At 47.4% G+C, this 20162-nt stretch overlaps 1 protein-coding gene across 8 annotated transcripts in view; it reads right to left on the reverse strand.

Moving 5' to 3' along the window:
- pik3cd (phosphatidylinositol-4,5-bisphosphate 3-kinase, catalytic subunit delta) overlaps window positions 1–15561 on the reverse strand; it is a 235114-nt gene extending 219553 nt beyond the window's left edge. For 6 of the 8 annotated variants that reach the window (XR_015753428.1, XM_087980282.1, XM_087980285.1 and 3 more), the window contains exons 1-2: window positions 15411–15560; window positions 15080–15147 (exon numbers count right to left, since the gene is read on the reverse strand). The gene's annotated coding sequence lies outside the window, so the exon portion shown is untranslated. Of the gene's footprint in view, window positions 1–15079; window positions 15148–15354 lie in introns of all 8 variants that reach the window. The other 2 variants (XM_087980286.1, XM_087980281.1) reach the window with 2 other exon arrangements.
- Between the last annotated feature and the right edge of the window lie 4601 nt (window positions 15562–20162).

Genomic DNA, 20162 nt, shown 5'->3' on the forward strand with positions numbered 1-20162 from the left:
TAGGCAAATTCAAAATATCTCAGTTTGATTTCAAGTATTCATGTTTCAGACACCAGACAGATGATCAGATAAGATAATCACTTATTTTTCTGTCTGGTAACTTGATCTTTTTTTCTCATTATTTCAAGGTGTTGAAGTGTACAAAACCTATGTCCCAGTTACACTTTCCAATGGTAGTATAGAATCATAGAATCCCTACAGTGTAGAAACAGGCTATTTGGCCCAACAAGTCGACACCGACCCTCCAAAGAATATCCCACCTCAACATTTTACCCTTGACTAATGCATCTAACCTACACATCCCTGAACACTAGGGGCAATTTAGCATGGCCAATTCATCTAACCTGCACATCTTTGGACTGTGGGAGGAAACTGGAGCACCTGGAGGAACCCCACGCAGACACAAGGAGAATGTGCAAACTCCACACAGACAGTTGCCTGAGGCTGGTATCAAACCTGGGTCCCTGACGCTGTGAGGCAGCAGTGCTAACTACTGAGCCACTGTGTCACCCATTATATTTTGTTGTATAGGATGTGGGCACAGTTATAATAGTTAAATGACACCTGGCTAAGTACATGAATAGGAAAGGTTCAGAGGGATATGGGCCAGGAGGGGGCAGGTGGGACTAATTGAGTTTGGGATTATGTTCGACATGGGCTCATTAGACTGAAGGGTTTATTTCCATGCTGTATGACTCTACGACTGATTAGGGCTTCCAAACCTATTTCTTTGATGTAAAAAGAGGTTGCAAACTACATCCCAACCTTCAGTCACTATTATGTAGGCAAGGCCAGCAGTTAGCTTTTAGAATAACAAGATCCAGTGATGAACCTTTACTGCAGCATTCATTATTCTCTGGATGCATCTCTTCCTCAGCCAGGAGAACACAGCTGAATTCAGCTGGTGAGATACATTGCACAGTGAGATATTAAGAACACAAAATGTGAAAGAAATGTTACTGATTTGCCTGTTAGTGATGCTATCTACTGCTGTCAAACAATAACAATGCCAAATGTCTGTTGTTACATCTGTATTATATGGAATGGGGTTGATTAAAGATTTTGATAATTTTACTGACTCACTCGCTCATGGTTTGGTTTAAGAGATTATCTCTCTCACCTTGAGGGGAGATGGTGGCAGTATGATAAGGTCAATAGCCTAGTTGTTTAGAAACTCAGGTTAATACCTTGGAGAAATGGATTCAAACACCATCAGGGCAACTTGTGGAATTTATATTTATATTTATATTCAATTTCCTGAAAGCTAGCCTCAGGAATGTTAACCATGAAACTACCATTGAATGCACATCTGAACACCTCATCTTCTGTGCCCGTTGCTCTCGATGTGGTCTCCTCTTCATCAGGGAGACAGGACGCCAATTTGTGAAGCATTTCAGGGAACATCTCTGGTGGAGACCCGCACGAAACAAACTCACTGCCCTGTGGCTGACCACTTCAACTCCCCCTCCCACTCTGTGAAGGACATGCAAGTCCTGGGCCTCCTCTGCTGCCAAATCCAAGCCACTGCCAACTGGAGGAAGAACGCCTCATATTCGACCTCGGGAACCTTCAACCACATCGACCTCAATAGTTTCGAAATTTCCCCTCTCCTCCCCCCACCTAACCCCAGATCCAACCCTCCAACTTAGCACTGCCCTCTTGACCTATCCTACCTGTCCATCTTCCTTCCTACTTATTCGTTCCACCTCCCCGCCAACCTATCACAATTACTCCTCACCTGCTCCACCTCCCCGCCAACCTATCACAATTACTCCCCACCTGCATCCACTGACTGCCTTCCCAGCTACCTCACCCACAGCCCCAGCCCCACCTCCATTTATCTCTCAGCCCCCTTCCCTCTCCACATTCCTGATTAAGGGCTTATGCCCGAAATGTCAACTCTTCTGCTCCTTGCATGCTGCTTTTCCAGCACCACTCTTACAGAGTCATCGAGATGTACAGTATGGAAACAGATCCTTTGGTCTAACCAGTCCATGCTGACCAGATATCCCAACCCAACCTAGTCCCACATGCCAGCACCCAGCCCATATCCTTCCAAACCTTCCTATTCATATACCCAGGAGAAAGTGAGGACTGCAGATGCTGGAGATCACAGCTGAAAATGTGTTGCTGGAAAAGCGTAGCTGGTCAGGCAGCATCCAAGGAGCAAGAGAATCGACTTTTCGGGCATGAGCCCTTCTTCAGGAATGAGGAAAGTGTGCCAAGCAGGCTAAGATAAAAGGTAGGGAGGAGGGACTTGGGGGAGGGGCGTTGGAAATGCGATAGGTGGAAGAAGGTTAAGGTGAGGGTGATAAGGTGAGGGTGATAGGCCGGAGTGGGGGTGGGGGCGGAGAGGTCAGGAAGAAGATTGCAGGTTAGGAGGGTGGTGCTGAGTTCGAGGGTTGGGACTGAGACAAGGTGGAGGGAGGGGAAATGAGGAAACTGGAGAAATCTGAGTTCATCCCTTGTGGTTGGAGGGTTCCTAGGCGGAAGATGAGGCGCTCTTCCTCCAACCGTCGTGTTGCTATGGTCTGGCGATGGAGGAGTCCAAGCACCTGCATGTCCTTGGTGGAGTGGGAGGGGGAGTTGAAGTGTTGAGCCACGGGGTGGTTGGGTTGCCGCTGCGACATTAACCGCCTCAACCTCTCTACCCCTCTCACCCACTCCAACCTCTCACCCTCGGAACGTGCAGCCCTCCACTCCCTCCGTTCCAACTCCAACCTCACCATCAAACCGGCAGAGAAGGGCGGCGCGGTAGTAGTTTGGTGCATCGACCTTTACACCGCTGAGGCCAAACGCCAGCTCGCGGACACCTCCTCCTACTGCCACCTTGACCATGACCCCACCTCCCTCCACCAAACCATCATCTCCCAGACCATCCATAACCTCATCACCTCAGGAGATCTTCCATCCACCGCCTCCAACCTCATAATCCCACAACCCCGCACCGCCCGTTTCTACCTCCTGCCCAAAATCCACAAACCTTACTGCCCCGGCCGACCCATTGTCTCAGCCTGCTCCTGCCCCACCGAACTCATCTCTGCATACCTCGACATGGTCCTGTCCCCCTTAGTCCAAGAACTCCCCACCTACATTCGGGACACCACCTACGCCCTCCACCTCCTCCATGATTTTTGCTTCCCCGGTCCCCAACACCTTATCTTCACCATGGACACCCAGTCTCTGTACACCTCCATCCCCCATCACGAAGGACTCAAAGCCCTCCGCTTCTTCCTTTCCCGTCGTACCAACCAGTACCCTTCCACTGACACCCTCTTTCGACTGACTGAACTGGTCCTCACTCTGAACAACTTCTCTTTCCAATCCTCCCACTTCCTCCAAACCAAAGGAGTAGCCATGGGCACCCGCATGGGCCCCAGCTATGCCTGCCTCTTCGTAGGATATGTGGAACAGTCCATCCTCTGCAGCTACACTGGCACCACCCCCCACCTTTTCCTCCGCTACATCAATGACTGTATCGGCGCTGCCTCATGCTCCCATGAGGAGGTTGAACAGTTCATCCACTTTACCAACACCTTCCACCCCGACCTGAAATTTACCCGGACCGTCTCAGACTCCTCCCTCCCCTTCCGAGACCTCTCCATTTCTATCTCGGGCGACCGAATCAACACGGACATTTATTATAAACCGACCGATTCCCACAGCTACCTAGACTACACCTCCTCCCACCCTGCCCCCTGTAAAAACTCCATCCCATATTTCCAATTCCTTCGTCTCCCCTGCATCTGCTCCCAGGAGAACCTGTTCCAATACCGTACAACCCAGATGGCCTCCTTCTTCAAAAACCACAATTTCCCACCAGACGTGCTCGATGATGCTCTCCACCGCATCTCCTCTACTTCCCGCTCCTCCGCCCTTGAGCCCAGCCCCTCCAATCGCCACCAGGACAGAACCCCACTGGTCCTCACCTATCACCCCACCAACCTCCATATACATCATATCATCCGTCGTCATTTCCGCCACCTCCAAATGGACCCCACCACCAGGGATATATTTCCCTCCCCTCCCCTATCAGTGTTCGGAAAAGACCACTCCCTCCGTGACTCCCTCGTCAGGTCCACACCCCCCACCAACCCAACCTCCATTCCCGGCACTTTCCCCTGCAACCGCAAGAAATGCAAAACTTGCGCCCACACCTCCCCCCTTACTTCCCTCCAAGGCCTCAAGGGATCCTTCTATACCCGCCACAAATTCACCTGCACCTCCACACACATCATTTACTGCATCTGCTGCACCCGATGTGGCCTCCTCTATATTGGGGAGACAGGCCGCCTACTTGCGGAACATTTCAGAGAACACCTCTGGGACACCCGGACAAACCAACCCAACCACCCCGTGGCTCAACACTTCAACTCCCCCTACCACTTCACCAAGGACATACAGGTGCTTGGACTCCTCCATCGCCAGACCATAGCAACATGACGGCTGGAGGAAGAGCGCCTCATCTTCCGCCTAGGAACCCTCCAACCACAAGGGATGAACTCAGATTTCTCCAGTTTCCTCATTTCCCCTCCCTCCACCTTGTCTCAGTCCCAACCCTCGAACTCAGCATCACCTTCCTAACCTGCAATCTTCTTCCTGACCTCTCCGCCCCCACCCCCACTCCGGCCTATCACCCTCACCTTAACCTCCTTCCACCCATCGCATTTCCAACACCCCTACCCAAAGTCCCTCCTCCCTACCTTTTATCTTAGCCTGCTTGGCACACTCTCCTCATTCCTGAAGAAGGACTTATGCCCAAAACATCGATTCTCCTGCACCTTGGATGCTGCCTGGCCTGCTGCGCTTTTCCAGCAACACATTTTCAGCTCTATTCATATACCCATCCAAATGCCTTTTAAATGCTGCAATTGTACCAGCCTCCACCACTTCCTCTGACAGCTCATTCCAAACATGTACCACCCTGTGCGTGAAAAAGTTGCCACTTAGGTCTCTTTTATATCTTTCCCCTCTCACCCTAAACCTATGCCCTCTTGTTCTGGACTCCCTGACACCAGGGAAAAGACTTTGTCTATTTATCCTATCCATGCCCCTCATAATTTTGTAAACCTCTGTAAGGTCACCCCTCAGCCTCCGACGCTCCAGGGAAAACAGCCCCAGCTTGTCCAGCCTCTCCCTCTAGCTCAAATCCTCCAACTCTGGCAACATCCTTGTAAATATTTTCTGAACCCTTTTAAGTTTCACAATATTTTTCCGATAGGAAGGAGACCAGAACTGCATGCAATATTCCAACAGTGGCCTCACCAATGTCCTGTACAGCTGCAACATGACTTCCCAATCCTTTGATCAATAAAGGAAAGCATACCAAACGCCTTCTTCACCATCCTATCTACCTGCGACTCCACTTTCACGGAGCTATGAACCTGCACTCCAAGGTCTCTTTGTTCAGCAACACCCCTGAGGACCTTACCATTAAATGTATAAGCCCTGCCATGATTTGCTTTCCCAAAATGCAGCACAATGCATTTATCTGAATTAAACTCCATTTGCCATTTCTCAGCCCATTGGCCCATCTGATCAAAATCCTGTTGTAATCTGAGGTAACCTTTTTCACTATCCACCACACCTCCAATTTTGGTGTCATCTGCAAACTTAAAAACTGTACCTCTTATGCTCGCATCCAAATCATTTATATAAATGACGAAAATTTGAGGACCCAGCACCGATCCTTGTGGCACTCCACTGGTCACAGGCCTCCAGTCTGAAAGACAACCCTCCACCACCACCCTCTATCTTCTACCTTGAAGCCAGTTCTGTATCCAAATGGCTAGTTCTCCCTGTATTCTTTGAGCTCTAACCTTGCCAACCAGTCTCCCAAGGGAACCTTGTCGAATGCCTTACTGAAGTTCATATAGATCCATATAGTCCATATAGGGCTCATGCCCGAAACGTCGATTCTCCTGCTCCTCTCCCCCAAGTCCCTCCTCCCTACCTTTTATCTTAGCCTGTTGGACACACTTTCCACATTCCTGAAGAAGAGCTCATGCCCGAAACGTCGATTATCCTGCTCCTTGGATGCTGCCAGCTCTGATCTCCAACATCTGCAGTCCTCACTTTCTCCTCCATATAGATCACATCTACTTTGTTACTTCTTCAAAAAAACTCAATCCAGTTTGCGAGACATGATTTCCCATGCACAAAGCCATGCTGACAATCCCTAATCAGTCCTTGCCTTTCCAAATACATGTACATCCTGTCCCTCAGGATTCCCTCCAACAACTTGCCCACCACCGACGTCAGGCTCACTGGTCTATAGTTCCCTGGCTTGTCCTTATCACCCTTTCTTAAACAGTGGCACCATGTTAGCCAACCTCCAGTCTTCCGGCACCTCACCTGTGACTATTGATTATATAAATATCTTAGCAACAGGCACACTTTTCGACTCTGACTCTCCAGATTTGCAGTCCTCACTTTCTCTTAGTGTTTGTTGTTTGTTCATTGCCAGTTGGGACATTTTGACAATTTGATAGTGAGTTTGAAAAGAAAAAAGGCTGATTTCTTCCCCTGTGTGGTGCTGGTTTCTAGGCAGGGAAAAGATCCAAAGGGGAAAAGTGGAAATTGAATTATTTTGCTGCAATGTAGCTTTATAATAAAAATTTTGTAAATCTCAAGTCATTTCCTGCCTATTTCATCACATGAATAATGATGTATAAAACAATACTAACCCATTTTCTTTATATTTCAATTTTTTTAAGAAAAACATAGATAATCAAACATTTATTTGCAGCTTGCAAAAGATATCAAGTTTTGGAGTTTTGTATAGTTGCAGCATAGTAAGGGGAGACAGTTGTCCATTGGTATTATCATTAGACTAGTAATCCAGAAACTCAGTTAATGGTCTGGGACCCAGGTTCAAATCCTGTCATTGTGGAATTTGAATTCATTTTTTAAAAATGTCTGGAATAAGGAGTCTAATGATGACCAAGAATTGATTGTTGGCAATACACACCTGGTTCACTAATGTCCTTCAGGGAAGGAAATCTGCCATCCTTACGCGATCTGTCCTACATGTGATTCCAGACCTACAGCAATGTGGTTGACTCTCAACTACCCTCTGAAATGGCTGAGCAAGCCACTCAGTTCTCAAAGGCATCTAGGGACGGGTAATAAATGCCGGCCATCCAGTGATGCCCATGTCCCCTAATGAATTAAAACTAAAATGTAATGTTTACAATGGAAAAGTCATTTATAATGCAGAGCTTCAGTATTTCTGTAAAGGGGCACATTTTGTCTAAACTTTACATCTTGCATTCATTTGCACATTCACAATTACACAAATGTAAAATGGAACAACATTTTATACTGAATGAGAAGGGAATGATGATAGGTTGGCAAGTGAACTCTGGTTAGTAGAGGTATTGCAAGGGAGAATGCACCAGTAAGATGATGACTGATAGTTAACTGCAAAACTTTATTTAAATTTAAACCAAGCATGTTTATTCTAATTGGCTAAGACATTGCCATGAGGAGTGATCCACTGAATGGCTGATACCTACTTTGTTGAGTTGAAACAGGCGCAATATGTGTACATGTTCTTTAGGTTTCCAATGAACAGGGCCCTGTGTATCAATATATTTAGCTTCCAGTACGCAGAAGCATACAAGTTCATAATATTATTGTATTATTTTTGCAACATGGTCCTCATTACATTTACTTCTTGAAATGTAATTATACAATATTCCTCCTGAAATCTCTGAAAAAGAACCAAGACTTTATGAAACAAGCCCAAAATGAATCAGTAAACATTCTGAATATAAACGTGTCAAAGGTTAACAATGTTGTACCTAAGGAATCTATACAAGAGAGTGTTGCGTTTGACTGTGACAATCAAGTGTAGAAAACATTCTCCAAATATATCACAAATTAATAAAATAATTTTCAGATCTGAAGTTGAAGGGGTTTAACAGCCTCACTGCAATTGGCTCAATAATGGGATCCTATCTTATATGTCTATTTAAATCAAATAACCTAATCTATACCACTTTGTTCTGAGGAGCATGGACAAATTAAACACTTAGTTTTCAAATATCAGATGATGCGTAGTTTGCCCAAGTAGTTAAAAATAATCTTTGCCGTTTTCAGAACAATGTCAGATGGAGAAAAAAATTTGTTAAGTATATCAACCAAATGAAATAAAGCTCCATAGATCTCCCAGACCTTAGGGGTGCTCATCAGAGAGAGATGGCCGGTGGTGCTTTAACCTGGGGGTCACCATGCCTCAGGCGAGGGAAGAGGTTGAGAAGAGGAGTCCTTCATGGTAACCTCAGCTGGTATGGGAACTGGCATCACTATCCATTGCAAAAGAGCTGTCCAGTCAACTGAGCTAACCAACCCCCTTCTATTGGATGCTTAAAAGGATGAGTTTGCTATCAACATCATACTTTATATTGATTTTTTATACTTTCATGTGACAAAGCCATTGCTGGCAAGTCCAGAATTTGTTGTCCATCCCTAATTGCCCTTGAACCGAGAGGCTTGCCAGACCTTGGCAGAGGGCAGTTATGGGCAGATCACATTGTTGTTTTGCCTGGAGTCACTTATACACCTGGTAAGGACAGCAGACATCCTTTGCAAAAGGGCATTTGAGAACATGATGGGTTTTTCCTTTACAATAATTGATTATAATTGTCATGGTCACCTATACTGAGATTACCTTTCAATTCCAGACTTGATCAGTTGGATTTAAATTCTACCAGATGATGAGGTGAGATGTGAACTAAGGGCATTTGCCAGGGTCTTTGGATTATTAGTCTGGCATTATCCCTCCTCCATCAAAAGTATCAAAATCAAAATGGGTATGATTCCAAAGTATCACATAGTGGATCATGATTCATGGAAAATGTCATGGATTAAAAATCCCAAAACATTACTGAAGATCCATTGTAATTTACAGCTAAAAATTGAGTCAAATTTATTCAAACACCTTAAACCGATGGAAATAACCTGCAGGTTAAAAAGAAACCTAAAATATCATGAAACAAAATGCCCTTCAGGGAAGGAAACTTGCAATCCTAACCTGGTCTGACTCCAGACTCACAGCAACATGGTTGACTTTTACCTGCCTTCAATTCTGATGAAGGGCTTTTGCCCGAAACATCGATTTTCCTGCTCCTCGGATGTTGCCTGCCCCGCTGTGCTTTTCTAGCATCACTCTAATCTAGCCTCTTATCTGCTCTCTGGGCAATTATGAATGGTCAATGAATGATGAGTCAGCCAGCAATGCCACAAATGAACAATAAGAACAAATTGTGGATTTTTTACAACCCTAATAAACTATCTTGTAATGGTCCTCCAGGAAGCAGAAATGTATAGTTTTCCCTTGAAGACAAACAATCAATCATACCACTGGGCACATCTCTTTAAAAAGCAATATGAGCAACAAGATTCTAACACTATTTACATAAAACCATCATATTTGTAACTATTTATGGTGCTTTGCTTTAATATGGGAGTACTGCACACTGCAGAATACACTGATACAATCCCAAGGGCCTGTTTAATGAAATGCTCCCTTCTATAATAAAGCATTAACAAGAAAACAGGAATAATTCTAAACTTCACTTGAATATAGTTTCTGCACCCAGGGAAAGAAGGAACAAGAGTCTGTGGAAGGAGCCTGAACAGAAGCCGAACGGCTGTAGAAGCTTTCCTTTGAAGCCTAATATTCTGAGGAAGGAGGTAAGACATAAGAGCCAAAGTAACCATTCAGCCCATCAAGTCTACCTGAACATTCAATAAGATCATGGCTGATCTCATAACCAATTCCACCCAACCCTTGATTCCCTTACTGAATACAAATCGATCACAATCCAGTCCTCTGTAGTAAAAGATTCCACACATTCACAGCCCTGTGAGAGAGAATTGCTCCTTATCTCCTTCTTAGACGTGTGACTCCTTACTTTGAGGTTATGCCACAGGGAGCCTACACTCTCCCAACAGCACTCCCTCTAATCTCTTCCCCAGTCACCAAGACCCATACACAACAACGATCTCCAGAACCAGAGGGCAATACTACAATCGGTATTCTGACTCTGATTGCCATGCGCACACAGAACACAGTGCTGCTTACAGAGAACATCACCCGCAACCTCCCAGTATCTACCCTGTGGGCGTCTCACATCACCCGCAACCTCCCTGCATCTACCCTGTGAGCATCTCACATCACCCGCAACCTCCCTGCATCTACCCTGTGGGCGTCTCACATCACCCTCTACCTCACTGCATCTACCCTGTGAGCATCTCACATCACCCTCTACCTCCCAGTATCTACCCAGTGAGCATCTCACATCACCCTCTACCTCTCTGCATCTACCCTGTGACCATCTCACATCACCCGCAATCTCTCTGCATCTACCCAGTGAGCATCTCACATCACCCGCAATCTCTCTGCATCTACCCAGTGAGCATCTCACATCACCCGCAACCTCCCTGCATCTACCCTGTGGGCGTCTCACATCACCCTCTACCTCACTGCATCTACCCTGTGGGCGTCTCACATCACCCTCTACCTCACTGCATCTACCCTGTGAGCATCTCACATCACCCGCAACCTCCCTGCATCTACCCTGTGGGCGTCTCACATCACCCTCTACCTCACTGCATCTACCCTGTGAGCATCTCACATCACCCGCAACCTCCCTGCATCTACCCTGTGGGCGTCTCACATCACCCTCTACCTCACTGCATCTACCCTGTGAGCATCTCACATCACCCGCAACCTCCCTGCATCTACCCTGTGGGCGTCTCACATCACCCGCAACCTCCCTGCATCTACCCTGTGGGCGTCTCACATCACCCTCTACCTCACTGCATCTACTCAGTGAGCATCTCACATCACCCTCTACCTCACTGCATCTACCCTGTGAGCATCTCACATCACCCTCTACCTCCCAGTATCTACCCAGTGAGCATCTCACATCACCCTCTACCTCCCTGCATCTACCCTGTGACCATCTCACATCACCCGCAATCTCTCTGCATCTACCCAGTGAGCATCTCACATCACCCGCAATCTCTCTGCATCTACCAAGTGAGCATCTCACATCACCCGCAACCTCCCTGCATCTACCCTGTGAGCATCTCACATCACCCGCAACCTCCCTGCATCTACTCTGTGAGCATCTCACATCACCCGCAATCTCTCTGCATCTACCCTGTGAGCATCTCACATCACCCGCAATCTCTCTGCATCTACCCTGTGAGCATCTCACATCACCAGCAACCTCCCTGCATCTACTCTGTGAGCATCTCACATCACCCGCAATCTCTCTGCATCTACCCTGTGAGCATCTCACATCACCCTCTACCTCCCTGCATCTACCCTGTGAATATCTCACATCACCCGCAATCTCTCTTCATCTACTCTGTGAGCATCTCACATCACCCTCTACCTCCCTGCATCTACCCTGTGAGCATCTCACATCACCCTCTACCTCCCTGCATCTACCCTGTGAATATCTCACATCACCCGCAATCTCTCTGCATCTACCCTGTGAATATCTCACATCACCCGCAATCTCTCTGCATCTACCCTGTGAATATCTCACATCACCCGCAACCTCCCTGCATCTACCCTGTGAGCATCTCACATCACCCTCTACCTCCCTGCATCTACCCTGTGAATATCTCACATCACCCGCAATCTCTCTGCATCTACCCTGTGAATATCTCACATCACCCGCAATCTCTCTGCATCTACTCTGTGAGCATCTCACATCACCCGCAATCTCTCTGCATCTACTCTGTGAGCATCTCACATCACCAGCAACCTCCCTGCATCTACCCTGTGAATATCTCACATCACCAGCAACCTCCCTGCATCTACCCTGTGAATATCTCACATCACCCGCAACCTCCCTGCATCTACCCTGTGAGCATCTCACATCACCCGCAACCTCCCTGCATCTACCCTGTGAGCATCTCACATCACCCTCTACCTCCCTGCATCTACCCTGTGAATATCTCACATCACCCTCTACCTCCCTGCATCTACCCTGTGAATATCTCACATCACCCGCAATCTCTCTGCATCTACTCTGTGAGCATCTCACATCACCCGCAATCTCTCTGCATCTACCCAGTGAGGATCTCACATCACCCGCAATCTCTCTGCATCTACCCAGTGAGGATCTCACATCACCCGCAACCTCCCTGCATCTACCCTGTGAATATCTCACATCACCCGTAACCACTCTGCATCTACCCTGTGAATATCTTACATCACCCGCAACCTCTCTGTGAGCATCTCACATCACCCGCAACCTCCCAGTATCTACCCTGTGAATATCTCACATCACACGCAACCTCCCTGCATCTACCCTGTGAATATTTCACATCACCCGTAACCTCTCTGCATCTACCCTATGAATATCTCACATCACCCGCAACCTCTCTGCATCTGCCTTGTGAATATCTTACATCACCCGTAACCACTCTGCATCTACCCTGTGAATATTTCACATCACCCGTAACCACTCTGCATCTACCCTGTGAATATCTCACATCACCCGCAACCTCTCTGCATCTACCCTGTGAATATCTCACATCACCCGCAATTTCCCTGCATCTACCCTGTGAATATCTCACATCACCCGTAACCTCTCTGCAACTACTCTGTGAGCATCTCACATCACCCGCAATCTCACAGCATCTACCCTGTGAATATCTCACATCACCCGCAACCTCACTGCATCTACCCTGTGAGCATTTCACATCACCCTCTACCTCCCTGCATCTACCCTGTGAAGTCCTTTAAGAGTTTGAGGAAGGGTCACTCGACCTGAAACATGATGTCTGATTTCCCTCCAGAGATGTCGCCAGCAATTTCTGTTTTTGTTTCTGATTTACAGCATCTGCAGTTTTCAGTTTTTGTTCCCTTTAAGAATCTTGTAAGTTTCAATTAAATCACCTTTCATATTTCTTTATCCTAATGAACACAGACCCAATGTAGTCAAACTTTCCTCAAAGAAGAAGTAACAAAGAGGATTGATGAGGGCAGAGCAGTAGATGTGATCTATATGGACTTCAGTAAGGTGTTCGACAAGGTTCCCCATGGGAGACTGATTAGCAAGGTTAGATCTCATGGAATACAGGGAGAACTGGCCAATTTGATACAGAACTGGCTCAAAGTAGAAGACAGAAGGTGGTGGTGGAGGGTTGTTTTCAGACTGGAGGCCTGTGACCAGTGGAGTGCCACAAGGATCGGTCCTGGGTCCTCTACTTTTTGTCATTTACATAAATGATTTGGATGTGAGCATAAGAGGTACAATTAATAAGTTTGCAGATGATACCAAAATTGGAGGTGTAGTGGACAGCAAAGAGGGTTACCTCTGATTATAACAGGATCTGGACCAGATGGGCCAATGGGCTGAGAAGTGGCAGATGGAGTTTAATTCAGATAAATGCGAGGTGCTGCATTTTGGGAAAGCAAATCGTAGCAGGACTTATACACTTAATGGTAAGGTCCTAGGGAGTGCTGCTGAACAAAGAGACCTTGGAGTACAGGTTCATAGCTCCGTGAAAGTGGAGTCGCAGGTAGATAGGATGGTGAAGAAGGCGTTTGGTATGCTTTCCTTTATTGGTCAGAGTATTGAGTACAGGAGTTGGGAGCTCATGTTGCGGCTGTACAGGACATTGGTTAGGCCACTGTTGGAATATTGTGTGCAATTCTGGTCTCCCACCTATCGGAAAGATGTTGTGAAACTTGAAAGGGTTCAGAAAAGATTTACAAGGATGTTGCCAGGGTTGCAGGATTTGAGCTATAGGGAGAGGCAGAACAGGCTGGGGCTGTTTTCCCTGGAGCGTTGGAGGCTGAGGGGTGACCTTATAGAGGTTTACAAAATTATGAGGGGCATGGATAGTATAAATAGACAAAGTCTTTTCCCTGGGGTCAGGGAGTCCAGAACTAGAGGGCATAGGTTTAGGGTGAGAGGGGAAAGATATAAAAGAGACCTAAGTGACAACTTTTTTACGCAGAGGGTGGTACGTGTATGGAATGATCTGCCAGACGATGTGGTGGAGGCTGGTACAATTGCAATATCTAAGAGGCATTTGGATGGGTATATGAATAGGAAGGGTTTGGAGGGATTTGGGCCGGGTGCTGGCAGGTGACACTAGATTGGGTTGGGATATGTGGTCGGCATGGACAGGTTGGACCGAAGGGTCTGTTTCCATGCTGTACATCTCTATGACTCTATAAGACAATCCCTCCATACCCAGGATGAACCCAGTGAACCTTCTCTGGACTGTCTCCAATCACAGAATATCTGTCCTCAGAAGAAGAGCCCTATTCACTTCGCTTCCTCTCTCTTCCTACTTGTGGGACTGAATACTGTAAACTTGACAGTACATGTTCTATATGCATTTTCATACAAGAAATTAACCTTTATACATTATTGGTGAACTGTACCTTGTTATGAAATAGTTCCCTGTGCCTAGCTGATTGGATATTTACATATAACATCCTGAGGAAACAATGTACATGATACCAGTTTAAGAGCAGAGTTTATCCAGCAAATAGCTCCCTTGGTATACTGGGAATAGAGAGTTACTCTGCTTTTTAAAAAATTATCTGCACAATTGAAGGTTAACATGTTGAAGCGCTTCCCATCAGGAATTAAACAAGAGCTCCCTCATCTCATTCACCTCTAAAATAACAAAAGAAAAATATTTAAAACATGCTGTTTCGGTAAAAGTGGGCCACCCCATGAGTGTGCGTGGATTGTTATTAAGTGTTTCTCACGAGCTTTAACACCCACCTACACACACATCCTTCCCAGACAGATCAAGGGTACAGTTTCTAATCCTTTTAAAATACACTGCAAACATTCACATTCTGGAGTGAACTAATTAATTCCAAGGCAATGCTTTTGTTTTCAAATCTGTCACTGCAAGGATGATTTCAAGGCAAGATCGCACAACCCCTTTTAGTTTATACAGCAGAGCATGAGACACAGGAGCTGAGTTAGGCCAGTCGGCCCTTTGATCAGGGATGCTAGCAGATACACAATGAACTAAAATGTGATCCCACCACAACAGTCCTGACTGGGTCAATACTCACTCAGTGCTCTAGACACTCCCATGGCTGATACCATTCCATGTCCGTGCATCGAGTTTCTGACTCAGCTCCTGTTGAAGAGAGTCATTTTAAAGGAATTGTGATTCACAGAAAAATAACGTTATCCCACCAGGAAAACAACCCTTGATAATAAACACTATTCTCTTTGTTTTATTTATGGTTAAAGTATTGATACAAAGCTAAACACAATCAAATAGAGATTTTCTGTCAATATATGATACATTTCCACATCATGCAGGCACTGAGGGTTCTGGTACCGAGTTATTGAGGATGGACAAGCTGCCAGTAAACAGAGAGACAGGGAGATTCCCACCTCCCAGCGAGAGCTCCAGGCACCGCTCCCCTTTCACTTTCCACTCCGGGAAACGAACCGAAAGTACATCGTCAATGCTGCCGCTTCTTCAAATAACAAATAAAAGGAATAAAGTGCAAAAAAATGGAGGTCGGTGTCTTGAGAAACGGAAGTGCTGAAATGTGCAGTTCGCGTTAGTCAGCAACAAAGCTCGACAGCGCCCACAGCTCAGTGTGAGAGTCAGTACTGGGCTATCCGGCTGCATCACTCACTCACTCACAGCCTGGTACACTCTATACCAGCCTCCCACAGCCTGGTACACCCTATACCAGCCTCTCACAGCCTGGTACACCCTATTCCAGCTTCACTCAGCCTGGTACACTCTATACCAGCCTCTCACAGCCTGGTACACGCTATACCACCCTCCCACAGCCTGGTACATCCTATACCAGCCTCCCACAGCCTGGTACACCCTATTCCAGCTTCACTCAGCCTGGTATCCTCTACACCACTCTCCCACAGCCTGGTACACACTGTACCACACTCCAACAGCCTGGTACACTCTACAACAGCCTCCCACAGCCTGGTACACTCTATACCAGTCTCTCACAGCCTGGTACACCCCATACCAGCCTCCTACTGCCCGGTACACTCTATACCACCCTCCCACAGCCTGGTACATTCTATACCAGCCTCCCACAGCCTGGTACACCCTATACCAGCCTCCCACAGCCTAGTACACTCTATACCAGCCTCCCACTGCCTAGCCCACTATACCACCCTCCCACAGCCTGGTACACTCTATACCAGCCTTCCACAGCCTGGTACACTCTATACCAGCCTCCCAAAGCCTGGTACACCCTATACCAGCCTCCCACAGCCTGGTACACGCTATACCAGCCCCCCACAGCCTGGTACACGCTATACCAGCCTCCCACAGCCTGGTACAAGCTATACCAGCCTCCCAGAGCCTGGTACACTCCACACCAGCTTCCTACTGCCTGGTACACTTTATACCACCTTCCCACAGCCTGGTACACGCTATACCACCCTCCAACAGCCTGGTACACCCTATACCAGCCTTCCAGAACCTGGTACACTCTATACCACCCTCCCACTGCCTGGACACTCTATACCAGCCTCTCACAGCCTGGTACCATCTATACCAGCCTCTCACAGCCTGGTACACTCTATACAGCCTCCCACAGCCTGGTACACCCTATACCAGCCTCCCAGTGCCTGACCCACTATACCACCCTCCCACAGCCTGGTACACCCTATAACACCCTCCCACAGCCTGTTACACTCTATACCAGCCTCTCACAGCCTGGTACACTCTATACCAGCCTCTCACAGCCTGGTACACGCTATACCACCCTCCCACAGCCTGGTACACCCTATACCAGTCTCCCACAGCCTGGTATCCTCTACACCACTCTCCCACAGCCTGGTACACACTATACCAGCCTCCCACAGCCTGGTCTCCTCTACACCACTCTCCCACAGCCTGGTACACACTATACCACCCTCCCACAGCCTGGTCTCCTCTACACCACTCTCCCACAGCCTGGTACACACTATACCACCCTCCCACAGCCTGGTCTCCTCTACACCACTCTCCCACAGCCTGGTACACCCTATACCACACTCCAACAACCTGGTACACTCTACAACAGCCTCCCACAGCCTGGTACACCCTATACCAGCCTCTCACAGCCTGGTACACCCTATACCAGCCTCCCACAGCCTGGTATCCTCTAGATTACCCTCCCACAGCCTGGTATCCTCTACACCACTCTCCCACAGCCTGGTACACCCTATACCAGCCTCCCACAGCCTGGTATCCTCTAGATTACCCTCCCACAGCCTGGTATCCTCTATACCACCCTCCCACAGCCTGGTACACCCTATACCAGCCTCCCACAGTCTGGTATCCTCTACACCACTCTCCCACAGCCTGGTACACTCTATACCAGCCTCCCATTGCCTGGCCCACTATACCACCCTCCCACAGCCTGGTATCCTCTATAGCACCCTCCCACAGCCTGGTATCCTCTGTAGCACCCTCCCACAGCCTGGTATCCTCTATAGCACCCTCCCACAGCCTGGTATCCTCTGTAGCACCCTCCCACAGCCTGGTACACTCTACACCAGCCTCCCACTGCCTGGCCCACTATACCACCCTCCCACAGCCTGGCGCACTCTATGCCACCCTCCCACAGCCTGGTACACTCTATACTAGCACCCCACAGCCTGCTACACTCTACACCAACCTCCCCTAGCTTGGTACACATCATAGCATCTTCCCAGAGGTTGACATACTATGTCCCACCCTTCCAGAGCCTTACATACTTCATATGCAACCATCTTTAACTCTCATCAATGACCTTCCCAGGTCAGGATTGGAGATGTTCAGTACCAGTTACAACTCCTCCAATACTGAAGCAGTCTGTGTTCAAACGCAACAAGACCTGGACAATATTCAGTTGGGCTGAAAAGTAGCAACTAACATTTGTGCTAAACAAGTGCTAGGCAATGGGTATTACCAACAAGAGAGGAGCTAACCACCAAACTCCTTGATATTTAAAGGCATTTATTCAGAAGTGGTCAGCACGTAGTGTTCTTGAGACCCTTTGGGAAAAGGAGAGGGCGGATCCTGTTGAGCAGTTCCCTGGGCAGACTGTTAAAGTCATTTGGCAGAATGCCTCATCGCCAGAACTTTCCAACAAGACATGGCTTGGCTGGTGATGAGAAGGGCTCTGCCTGTGAGATCCTTTATGCACGCCTGGACTCTCAGCCGCACCGCACACTGCCCTCGAAGCAGCTGCGGGGGGGGGCGAGACTGTCACACACCTCCTTCTGGAATGTGCCTACCCAAAGGAAGTCTGGAGAGGAATGCAGTGGTGTTTGTCGAGGTTCGTCCCGAGCAGCGCCGTGACGCGGGACTCCGTGCTCTACGGCCTGTTCCCCGGGACGCACACCGGAACGAACATCAAATGTGGCTGGAGGATCATCAACTTGGTGAAAGACGCTCTTTGGTCTGTCCGAAACCTGTTGGTCTTCCAGCTGAAGGAGTTGACCCCGACTGAGTGTTGCAGACTGGCACATTCCATGGTCCAGGACTACCTGTTGAGGGACGTGCCGGAGCTTGGGGCAGCTGCTACCAAGGCGCAGTGGGGAAAAACCACCGTGTAAGGTCTGCCTGCCTAAGAAGAACAGGAGGCCCACTCAGAAATTGGGCCCCGCTGACACCTCAGATAAATATCTGGATGGTCAATGTACAGACTTGTATATACGAATGATTAGTTCCGGAAAGAAATGCAATGTGTGCATAAGAATGACATGACCAATTGCATAGATATCAAAATAATTTTATGAATAAAGTACGTTTTTGAAATTAAAAAAAATTTAAAGGCATTACTCCCACTGAATCTCCCACTATTAACATTCTGGGAGTTTCCGTTAACAAGAAACTGATCTGGACTCACCTTATAAAAACAATAACTACATGAGCTAATGAAAGTTTGGAAATAGTGCAGGAAGTAACTCAACTCTTGAATCCTCCGATAAACAAAGACCCCTCCCACCCCAGTTATACTCTCTTCCACCCTCTTCTGTGGGCAGAAGATACAAAATTTTGAAAACAAGTACCAACAGATTTAAGAACAGCTCCTTCCCCGCTGTTATCAGACTTATGAACGGACCTCTCGTATATTAGAGTTGTTCTTTCTCTGCACCTTCTCTGTGGCTGTAACAATATATTTTGCATTCTGTTCTACTGTGATGTACTTATGTAAGATATGATTTGTCTGGATAGCACACAAACGAATACTTTTCATTGTATCTCGATACTTGTGTCAATAATAAATCAAATCAGAGCAGATATGTGTCATTCACCAAAGTGACAAATAATTCACACCCAGAATCTAGTGGCTCCATTCATTCACCCAGGGCCTTATATTTTGTGGCATGGAGTGTACTGTGCTTTTATTCTCCATATCATTCACCCAGAATCGCCTACACATCTGGTATATATCAATTATCTATTCAGTAACACAGAATTTGGTATCCTCCACATCATAGAATCCCTGCAGTGGGGAAGCAGGCCATTCGGTTCAACAAATCCACACCAACCCTTCCGAAGCGTAACCCATCCAGACCCATTCTCCCTACCCTATATTTATCCCTGATTATTGCCCCTAACATCCCTGAACACTATGGACAGTTTAGCCTGGCCAATCCACCTGACCTGCACACCTTTGGACTGTGGGGAGAAACTGGAGCAAACCCACACGGACACAGGGAGAATGTGCAAACTCCACACGGGCAGTCGCCCGAGGCTGGAATCGAACCTGGGTCCCTGGCACTCTGAGGCAGCGATGCTAACCACTTAGCCACCATGCCACCCAATTGCCACGTACCTGGTGTACACCAGGTCTGTACCACCAGAAACTGGCAATGTAAACCCAGAATCATTCAGATTATTTATTATTGTGCAAACCCAGCAGAGTTTTGTGAAAACTCAGTCAATCTGCCACTCCTCATTTACTTCATTATAAATCCATCAGACTTTAAAGAGCAGAAGGAGTCCATTCAGCCCCTTGAGTCTGCCCCGCAGTGGGCAGTGAGATCATGGCTGGTCTGATCACCCTCAACCTCACTCTCCTGCCATTTCCCCCATAACCCTTGATTTCCTTCCTGATTAAAAATTTGTCTATCTCAGCCTTGAGTGTACTTAACAATGCCGCCTCTGAGAGAAGGATTTCTTCCTCA

The sequence above is a fragment of the Chiloscyllium plagiosum genome, unplaced genomic scaffold (assembly GCF_037043375.1).
Source record: "Chiloscyllium plagiosum isolate Xiang-an unplaced genomic scaffold, Cpla_swu_hap1 HiC_scaffold_37, whole genome shotgun sequence".
NCBI lineage: Eukaryota > Metazoa > Chordata > Chondrichthyes > Orectolobiformes > Hemiscylliidae > Chiloscyllium > Chiloscyllium plagiosum.